The following is an 11,154-nucleotide window of genomic DNA, read 5'->3' on the forward strand; positions in this document are numbered from 1 at the left end:
CCATTGGCAGCTTGACTGAATCAACCTGATTTGCAGAATTGACTGAAAAGTTTTCACCACAAGCAGATTGGGGCTCTAAGTAGAAATTAATTTGGAGTACATAAAAATAATGTCTATTGCACCTCTGAATCTGTGGCCTGATGTTTGTGACCATTTTATAGAGAACTATATAAAGAAACTCACCCCCCCTAAAAACAAAAAACTCACCACTATTTGTATCACGGTTAATATATTGGTATCTTTTCTTTCAGTCTTTTCTCTATATAGTTTTCCATAATTAATATACAAGGTATATGCTCTTTGGTATCATGCATTTTCTATTTAAAAATATATCACAGGGGAAATCATAGAGTCAGTGGATCTCAATCTCGTCTGCATTTTTGAATACCTGAGGTTCATACACAAATGCCAGTCCCCTGATTATTTCAAACATATTGAATAAAATGAGACAAAAGCTAAAAACAAAAACAAATGCCAGTCCCCAAGGCCATTTTCCCAGACCAATGGAATCAGAAATTTAATATGCTACAAGGTGCTAGAATCACTAACTCAAGGCACAACTGAGTATAGAAGATGTCTGAGGACTGAGTCTTCGAGAACTTGTTATTTATATCAGTGCTTTTCAAACATGAATGTGGTGAATCACCTGGAGGTGCTGTTAAAATGCAGATTCTGATTCAGCAGGGCTTGAGGGGGGCCTGATATTCTGCATTTCTCACATGTGATTCACTGGTCGGTGCACCATGGGCTTAGAGGTCAGGAAGATGAAGAAGATTAAAAAAAATTCATTTATAGTTTAAGCATTTTCCCAAGCTATTAAAAACTATTTTTGAACTATTATATTCAATATTTATACATTTCATAGAATGAATAGGCCATATTTTTCCCTTAACCATTTCCCTATTGTTTGTCAATTTGTTTTCAATTTTGTTATTGTAATCAATGCAGCGATAAACTTCTTTGTGCATACTTCTTTGTCCCCACCTTTTAAATGAGCAACGAATAGAGGAAAGAGATAAAGGTGGTGAAGTGGGCCCAGTGTAGCACAACCATCTAAGGCACGACTTCCCTCCCGGCATGGCCAGTGTGACCACGTGTGCTCAGGCAAGTCGAGCTATGACTTTTTTTGCCTCAGTTTTCTCTGCTATAAAATGGGCTTTTTCTTTTCTCATATTCTTAGGGAAAAAGGAGTTCATAAAGCGATCTGCAACTCAGTACTTCCTTATGTGCAGCCACTGTGTCATGAGATATTCATCCCCGCTCAGGGACAATGACCAGGTGCACCAACTGCAGTCCCTGGAGTCACCCTACCCTGAATCCTCCCAGGTACAGAATCACTGGTGCCACAATAATGAGGAAATACTGGATCTGGCCCACCCTTGGCTGTTTGGATTTCAGTGCCAGGGTAGGAGGTCTGAAAAACATGAAAAGAAACAGCTGAATTCCAAGACACTCCTTCAGATAAAGTTTCCTTTAAAACATTTGTACCATTCTTCATCAATATTTATAAAGTGATGACTAGATACAGCTACATTCCTCTTGGGCCATGTCTAGAACACACCCATAATAACTGATACAATTGTTGTTTGTTGGGGGCATGGGGACACTTTTAGAGGCAAGCTTCTTTGAAAATGAGGAACCAAGTCAGCCCCACATAGCAAAAAAATAAAATCAAAATCGGTTACATGAGCACAAAAGGATGAATGGGAACCAAGTCAGCCCCACATAGCAAAAAAATAAAATCAAAATCGGTTACATGAGCACAAAAGGATGAATGCAATTTTTAAGGGCAACATCGTGTGGTAGAAAAATCATGGGATTCGGGGTCCTGGTTTGATTCCCAGTTTGGCCTCTTGCTAGCAAACTGGAAGCAAGTTAATTAACCACTTTGAGCTCCAGTTCCTTCCTCAGGAGGCACTATGCAAGTTATTATAAACTCAGAGAAAAATACTTTTCTAGAAGGAGTTGATTATCTGGCCTTCTGAGAAGGCAGGATGTTAGTAAATACTTGCCAATACTTGAAGATTGAGGCCCCTAAGGGTTTTATCCTGTATTCTTAGTCTAATCTTTAAGAGACACAAGAAAGCTTCCAAATAAGTCCCTTAGTAGGTACCACGTGGTGCCTGGAATTTCCAAACGACTCATCTTTTGGGTTAGGATTCTCATCCCTTGCTTATATAAGAATTACCTGGGAAGAATTTTTTAAATGCCAACGTCCAGGCCCCACCCTCAACCAAGTAAGACCATGCTCTGGTATTGTTTACAGAGCTCCCAGATGATTCTATTGTACAGTCTGAGCTCAGAACCACTGAATTACAATCTTAAGCGCCTATTGAAAATCCAGACAGGTAAAACTGTAAGTTATTTTCCTTCCAACAACTCCAGTTTCAAGAAATTTGTCACATTAGCTAGTCAGTCCCTCCACAGTGCTTTGCCAGAAGGGACAAAAACAAGTGCTTCTGGATGTCCAGATGAGGTACAACCCAGAAGAGCCTAGAAGCCCTGCACCGCTACAAAGAGGCAACGTGAGGATAAACTTGTTCGACCTCAACATCATCAATTACCTTTTACTGAGTCACTACTAGGTGCCAAGTACTATATGCCAAGCATTTCACATTTTATTTTTACAATACTGGTGTGGAGGCTGCAGACAGAGGTAGGGGAAGTGTGGGTATGGAGTAGTAAGACAGTGCAGCTTTTCTGGAAAACAACTCGGCAGTATATGCCAAGAGCCGTCAAAATGTTCACATTCTTTGGCCAAAGAATTCCACTTCAAGGTGACTATCCCAGGGGAAGGGTCACAAATGCAGATGGTGCTTTTGTTCACAAAGATGTTCAATGCAGCAGGGTTTATCTTAGTAAGAAACTGGGAATAACTTGAATCCCCAACAAATGGATGGTGATTGCACAAATGTTGCTACATTGTACATTGGAGTATAATACAACCACTGAAGATATTTTCCTCTGTGAATACTTTTATTACAAGGAAAATGTTTTATTTTAACAAAGTAAGATTTAAAATAGTATCTACGCTGTGATTCAAAGTTCCAAGAATGGCAGATAGTTGGAGAATTTGTTATACTACAAGGTTGGTTGCAATTGGCAAGACCCCATTTGTACCCTTATCTCCTTCAGAGAGCAAGCTTCGAATGGTGAAAAAGTATACTGCCAAAGTTAGAATCTTTTAAGAGCAAACACTTTGATTGAGCATGTCATGGTGCTGCGGAGTCATCCCTGTTTTGGTTCATGCACTAAGGCTTGAGTGTGCGCCCCCCTCTCCAAACAAAGCCAGGCTGGGAGGCTAATGTAAATAGTCAGAGGAAACGGAAAACAAATGACAACTGATTTAGAATACAACCAAAATATTTGTTTCACAAGTTTTCCTTACTACTAGAATCGGGTTCTCTGTGGGTGTGAAAAGAAGAGGAACTGAGAAAGAAGGGAAAATTTGCAGAGGAGAAAACAAAGGAAATGGAGCATGTGGGGGGAAAGCAAACAACTGCATCTCAGCTTGCTGAAGGAATTTCGGATCTCCCAGTCCATTCGCAGAATCTGCTTATTTCTCACACAGCCAGGTGTGCTTTCAGGACATTGCCATTTTCTGACATTGTGCATCTCTTCTGAGGATGGCCTGAGCAAAACTGACCCCACGACATTTTTCAGGATGATGTTCTCCTGTTGCAAACTTCCTTTTCCCTCCTGAGTCCCAAAACCCCGGTACCCGAAGCCTTTTTGCTTCCCCAATAGGACAAAACTCCAGTCCCAGATATGACAGTCCCAGCCTTTTCCAATCTGAGACAGTTTTTGATTAAGGAAAAAAAAAAAGGAGGGGGGAGTGGAAAGGAAGACACGCCCTCTGTTAGAGTAGTGGTGCTTTTATCATCCATTGGTTGAGAACATGTAGAATGACCAAAGCTACCATATATTCAAAACTAATTTTTTAATGAAGTTTCATTTTTAAGAGCCATAACAGCGTCCACATACTTTTTTTTTTTGGATTTCCTTCCCGTTTAGGTCACCACAGAGCATTGAGTAGGGTTCCCTGTGCTATACAGTAGGTTCTCATTAGTTATCTATTTTATACATAGTATCAATGGTGTATATATGTCAATCCCTGTCTCCCAGTTTATCCCACCCCCCCTTTCCCCCTTGGTATCCATATGTTTGTTCTCTACATCTGTGTCTCTATTTCTGCTTTGTAAATAAGATCGTCTACACCTAATTTATCAGATTCCACATATATGCGTTCATATACAATGTTTGTTTTTCCCTTTCTGACTTACTTCACTCTGTATGACAGTCTCTAGATCCATCCACATCTCTACCAATGACCCAGTTTCATTCCTTTTTATGGCTGAGTAATATTCCATTGTATATATGTACCACATCTTCTTTATCCATTCCTCTGTTGATGGGCATTTAGGTTGTTTCCATGTCCTGGCTATTGTAAATAATGCTGTGATGAACATTGGGGTGCATATGTCTTTTTGAATTATGGTTTTCTCTGGGTATATGCCCAGTAGAGGGATTGCTGGGTCACATGGTAGTTCTATGTTTGGTTTTTTAAGGAAACTCCATACTGTTCTCCATAGTGGCTGCATCAATTTACATTCCGACCGACAGTGCAAGAGGGTTCCCTTTTCTCCACATACTTTTGAAAAATGGAATGTGTGAGGCATTTTATGCATGCTGCCTACAGACCACGCTTGACACTTAAGAGGTTTTAAAAACAAGCCAGGACTCAGGACTCTCTACCTGCCTAGCACCTTGGCCTCTATCTGTTCTATTCTCTCAAGGCCGGTAGATGAGACTAATCCTTGTTCTCGTATCCTGCCCCTCTTAGCGAGCTATTGAGTAACCCTCCCAGGTAACTGTGCTTATCACCAAAGGGAGCAGGATACTAACATTTATTGAACATGTGCTGAGTTCCAGGCACTGTGCTGTGAAATACTCTTATTAGCTGCATTTTACAGATGGGAAAACGGAGGGTAGAGCGGTTAAGCTAGGAAATGCTGGAGCTGGGATCATGTGACTCCAGAGCCCTTTTACCTGCCACCTACTGGAATTGTCTAATGTTTCACCCTCCTGGGTAAAATCACCTTTATATTGAAGGGGAATTTGGGCACCTTAGCAGAACTATTTTGCAAATAACAGCACAGATGTGGGCGTCTGTCTTCTGGGCCGGGTCATTTCTGTCATCCTGGGCTGCTGATCCAGACTATTTTTATGACATTATGATATATCATATAATAATGATATATATGATAATTATATAATAAAGAAATAATGATGACATATCATAAAAGGAGGCTACTTCTTTCAGTTCTTAATAAGAGCAGCAAAACTGAAGCCTCGAAAAATATAGGAATTTGATCTTATGTCAGGTTGCTGTGCACTGGAATGTAATATTGCTCTCCAAGTATTTCAGAGCCAGGCAGATGATTTTTTTAGTCTAAAAACTGGTTAAATTAAATCAGGCCTTGAAGTCCTTTGTGAATACCACCATTCTTTAAAGATTTCTTGTAATCCAGATGTTTAACTCCTTGTCTAAAACTCTTTGATTGGGGCGAATCCACCTGGGAACATATCAAAATGCAGCTTTCCTATGAGGTTTTCCTCTCTCTTCATCGCATTCTGGTTCCTATAAGTCTGAGCGCTCCCAGTGACTTGTCTCTTAGCATAATGGCCCTCTTGTGTCAAGGCAGATCATGTGTACATTTAAATTAGTTATAAGAGTTGGTAAAAATTGCATAAAGGATCCAACTCTCTTCTCCAATGTTAAGAGGCACCACTATTCTCCAGCCTTTGGGATCATCTTTGCTTTTAATGGCCAAATAAAATACAATTTTAAGAAATTCCATGCTCTCCACAAATTTTCTGGGAGAACTCATTATCTTGATGCTTGGCTGTCACCTCTCACTCCAAACTTCTCCTCCTGGTCTCATTTCGGTCTCCCCTGCCTTCCTCATCAGCAGTCTTCTCAGCTGCTGTCCTTTTCATGATCACTTTATCCCAACATGGATTCACTACCCTTTTCCTCATTCTCCAAGGCAATGCTGTTTTATGTAATAGACTTCACTGAATGTTTAGAGGTAACAAAGATGAATCACAGGGAAGATTAAGAAACAATTCAGAATTAGATATGCAACACCAGTGTTCTTGAATTTCCTTGGTATCCTGATATGCTTTCCCAGCCTGCTGTCTTGCCACCTGCTATAACAAGAACTGCACGATAAGGTGTGTCAGAATAAAGTCATCATCACTACTGCAAGACCACTTCTGTGTCCCTAGTCAATCCCAGGACCCATGGGGCCCAGACTCACATGATATGACACTCAAAGAAACAGTTCAGGAGCAAAGAGACACTTCAATCTCTAATTGCATCTGTTGAAGGATATGAGAGGCTTTTGGTCCAAAGCCCACTGAACCTTTCTCCTCTCCTCTGCTCTTTCACCTCCTGTGGTTATTCCAGAGCCTCTCACTCTCCAAAATTCCTTACTCTCAATTCTCCTCTATTTCTCTTCCCAATGTCCAGCCAAAGTGGATTTTTAATATATCTCTTTTTCTTTTAACACTTTATTGTGTACGTCAGTTTAGCCTCTCAGGCTTCCTTGAGTTTGTCTGTTTACCTAGTTCCAGTATTCAGGGCTATAGAGAAAAACCCTGGGAGTTCTAACCATAGAGCAAGAATCTTCCTCCACTCAGAAGCTAGGAAGGGAGGAGAAATCTGAAAATGTATATATTGATCTTTCCTGTCCCTATTATGCATTAATATTTTTCTCTGCTGTAGTTCAGTAGACAAACCCACCTTGGTAAGTTAAGAACAAGGTAATGGCCTGTTAAGAAAGCAACATCAGGACTGTCTGTCTAGCAGTGGGGGGAGCCAATAGAGCAATGGTTCGCACAATGTGGTCCCTGGACCAGCAGCTGTCAGCATTGCCTGGGAACTTGTTAGAAATGCAGTCCCTCAGACTCGACTCCAAACCTACTGAACCAGACATTCTGGGGTGGAACCCAGCACTCTCTGTGTTTCAACGAGCCCTCCAGGTGATTGTGAGGCAGCTACCGTTTGAGAAGCAAATTTCTTTTTCCTGATCTGGACTTTCCCAGGCCAAGGAACTCATTAAACTTGATTCTAATTCCAGCGCTGCCTCCTTTCAGTTCCATGACCTCCACCAAATCATTAAACCTCCCCAAGCCTGGAAGGAGACCATACTGGACTTTCTGCTGCAAAGTCACAGGACTCCTCATGTCAAAGGCTGACCCCACCACGATTAAATTCCATGGCTCCCACCCACGGGGCCTCAACGTGCCTTCTTTCTTTCTTCCTCTCTCTTTGGGGAGCTGCCAACATCTTCTCTGTCCATTAGGTGTTTAACCCCCAAGTTTGGGGACCATTTCAATAATAATAATAATAATAATTCCCAACTCCTTTATAATAGTGACATTGAAATGACAGCCCCAGAATCTACACGATCAGCTTGTTCTTGGCCAATAACGGAATTAAATTTGCTTCCCCAGTGCAGGTACACTTCCTGAAAATCAGCACCCTTGGAACTGGGATAAAGCACTTTGACCAAATACAGTTCTGTTAGGTAAATGGCTCACCTATAACTAGAACAGGAAGCCAGCAAGGGATTAAAATAAGAAGTTGAAACAATGTTTCAACTTTAAATAGGTCTCTCTCCACTCACCACTTCCTAACCCCTCCTCTTCTCCAGCAAGCTCCTAATTACTATGGGTACTATGGATTAGAGTCCTCAGTAGCAACTGCTTTCATCAAGGCATTTAAAGCTTTGCTCTAGGAGCTCTGTCACCGGAGCACAGCCTTAACACTTTGCCCATTAGTGCCCAACCAGAAAGATTTTGGTGAAACAGAGGGGTTTTGCTGCCTGGTTGCTGATTCTCTAGGTTCCGGGCTTTTCAGGAGAAGGTGGCAATTACCCCTGCTCAAAGTGGGGCACATGCTCGGATGCAGCAATGAGCCAGAAGCCACAGAGGGAGGAAAAGGTTGCAGCTCCAGAGAGCAGAGAGATATACCCCATACTGACTTGCACACCTGTTGGAAGGAAGAAAGGCAGGAAATAGAAAGCCATCTCCCTGCCCTGGAACTGCCCCCACACTCCCCAGAAGAGACTTTTTGGCTACCTGAACAAATGCTTCTCAAATGGTAATGTGCATATGAATCACCTGAGGATCTTATTAAAACATACATTTTGACTCAGCAGTGGGGGTGGGCCTGAGATTCTGCATTTTTAACAGCCTTCCTGGGGATGCTGATCCAACTGTGCAGAGCCCACATTTTGAGTGGCGTGACCCTAACTGCTCCATTTGTGAGGTCCTTGGCTAAGAGAAGGAACTGTGAAAACACAATTGATTCATTAGCTGGGGGTAACTGTAAGCATTTCTGCTGTGCTATCATCAACCCTAACCTCAACAGCGTGAGTTAAAATATTATCTTACTCAGAGTCTGTCTGTTTTTACCTTTTTTCAGAAAAAAAGACAGTTTAAGTAGTATGTGTATGCTGTGGTTTTGTGTGTGTCAGCGTGTACTATATTTCCATTTGCTTAGCTACGTTTTTGCTTAAATGCAAAACTGATTCCAGAGCACGAGATATGGGAGTAGGAGGGACAAGCGTCACTCCCATCCAGGGCAGTGGTTTGGTGGGTAGAACATAGAGTTTAGAACCAACCATTAAGGTTCTCAGCCTTGGCCAAGCTATTTTCCAAAACACCACCCTGCCCAATGCTTCTCAGACTTGTTTGAGAGATTGAGTGCTTGGAAATCACAACGCTTCCGACAAGGCACGATGGAGGAAATATTTATGTTTTACATAATGATATGATACAATTTAACTGGCAGAAAACAGGGCTCTAATAAATGAATGCGGCATAAAATAACAACTCGCCCTAAGAACTGAAAATGGGCCGCAGTTTCATGATTTGTAAAATGAGGTTAATAACCCTACCTCACAGAGGGGAGACCTCTGATCCTTGAGTTGGAGCCAAAGACATGCCCAAGATCTTTGCTCCCAAAGCTTCCATAGTGATCACCACACGGCGCACCAGATGGCAACCATGACGTCCACTGCTACTGGCTGCTGTTTATTTAGCATCATCTACCATGCACCAGATGCTATGCTAAGGGCCTTGCAAACATCTCATTAAACTGGACGAAACTCCACTACGTGAGTATCTTCATTAACTGCATGTCACAGATGAAGGAACTAAAGTTGAGAAAAGTTAAAGCAGTGGTTCCCCGACAGAGTTCATTGGTAGACTTCAGTCCTCACTCATCTTTCAAAGGGCCACTCGCCAGCCCATGTGCCCAGCTCCTTCTCCCGTGCTAGGAATTTGCTTTCTTCCTCAAGAAATTAACATGTGGCTTTTGACCAAGCAAATCTCCATGGCGGTATTAATCTTTTCTGAGTCACAATTCCTTTGATCATCCATTGAAGGCCATGGACTCTCTGCCCAGAAAAACGCACATAAGCAAACACACCATCTTGTTTTCAACTTCAGGGGCTTCGTGAATCCTAAGCAAAGAACTTCTATCCTACAGAGTTTAGAAAGACAAAGAGGGCCTTTTCAGGCTTCAAGCTGAACATGGCAGGCTATTCCACACGCTAGCCTGAAATGTTTTCCTTAGCCATTTTCCTGATCATTTTATTTTTCAAATATTTATATTGATAAAAGATTAAATAGACCCTAAATATAAAAATATTCCCTGGCACCAGGATGCCTATAGCGCTTCCAACTTTTTTTAAGCATCAGTCATCAAAGAGACTGTCTTTCTATTATTAGTAGAAAATATCAGTTCAGATTAGGGACCGTCCAGAGAATGCTTGTTCCTCTTTCTCTTGGTATCCGAATGAAAGAAGATCCTTAGAGCAAAACAACATTACTGCTCCCCCCACTCCCCGGTTTTTTGACATAAGAAGAGACTTGAGCTGGAGGTGAGAAATAGAGTCTGGTGGTTTCTATAACTTCCAAATAAGAAAAAATCAAAAACAAACAAACAAAAAAAACAGTAAGAGTGAGGAGGAAGGGAGAAAGGGAGGAAGGAAAGACAGAGATCAGATATTTATGTTTAGAATAATTTGAAATTAATTTTTGTTGTGTATCCTACAGATCCATGTTTCTCAAAGTGCGCTCCCTGGCCCAGCGGCATCAGCACCATTGGGAACGTGTTAAAAAGGCAAATTCTCAGACCCCACCTCAGGCCTACTGAATCAGAAACATTAGGGAGGGGACAGAGCAGTCTGTTTTGAACAAGCCCTCAAGGCGATTCTGATGCACTAAACTTTGAGAAGCACAGTTGTGGACAGAAGGAACCCTCTCACAGAAGGAACCCTCCCAGCTAGTCCTGTATCAAACCACTGGCCCATAATGAAAGGAGAGCATGAAGAAGAGCACAGTGTTGAGGGAACTAGTTAGTGTTCATGGAGCGACAACTACAGGTCAGGCGCTGTATGTTCATGATCTCAGGTCACCCTTCCATAGGCCCTAAGCATTTTTACTCTTGTCTCCATTTTAAAGATTTCTTAAAAAGAGATAGATTTCACAAGATCATGTAACTGTTCAAGCTTACAGACCCACTCAATAGTGGGCTCACAGTAGGAAATTTGAAAAGTATAAAAAATTATACAGAAGAATCATATAGGAATTACCCACAACCCCACTCAAACAAACCACTATTAGCATCTAATGTATCTCCGTATTTTTTTTTTCCCCTGTGTACAACGCCTCTGGATTTAGAGTTCAAGCTCCAGAGAGGGTTCCTTTCTCTGAGATCTGAAGACCCCAAAACTAATGCCTTAGCCCCCAGCCTTGTCCTGATCCCCCTAAAAAGCAGATGTCTGGATCCTTCAGTTCTCCCTCCGTCCCTATCTTTGATCATATACAGAAGGAAGAGCTTAGTGAATTAAACAAGTGATGCTGAAAGCTGACCTAAAACGAAGCAGGAGCAAAGACCCTACTCTAAGATTGAGCAGAAATGGACTTTGAGCCAGATGTGGAGCGAGCTATGTACACTCTGTTCCCTAGACAGAGGATGGAGGCTTGTTCTGAGACGTGCGGGTCTTGTGCTGGGGCTGAGGAGAACTGCTGATTCTGGCACACACTGAGAGTGCCTGTCCTGGCCAGGACACCGTG

This window comes from Physeter macrocephalus, chromosome 1 (assembly GCF_002837175.3).
Source record: "Physeter macrocephalus isolate SW-GA chromosome 1, ASM283717v5, whole genome shotgun sequence".
NCBI lineage: Eukaryota > Metazoa > Chordata > Mammalia > Artiodactyla > Physeteridae > Physeter > Physeter macrocephalus.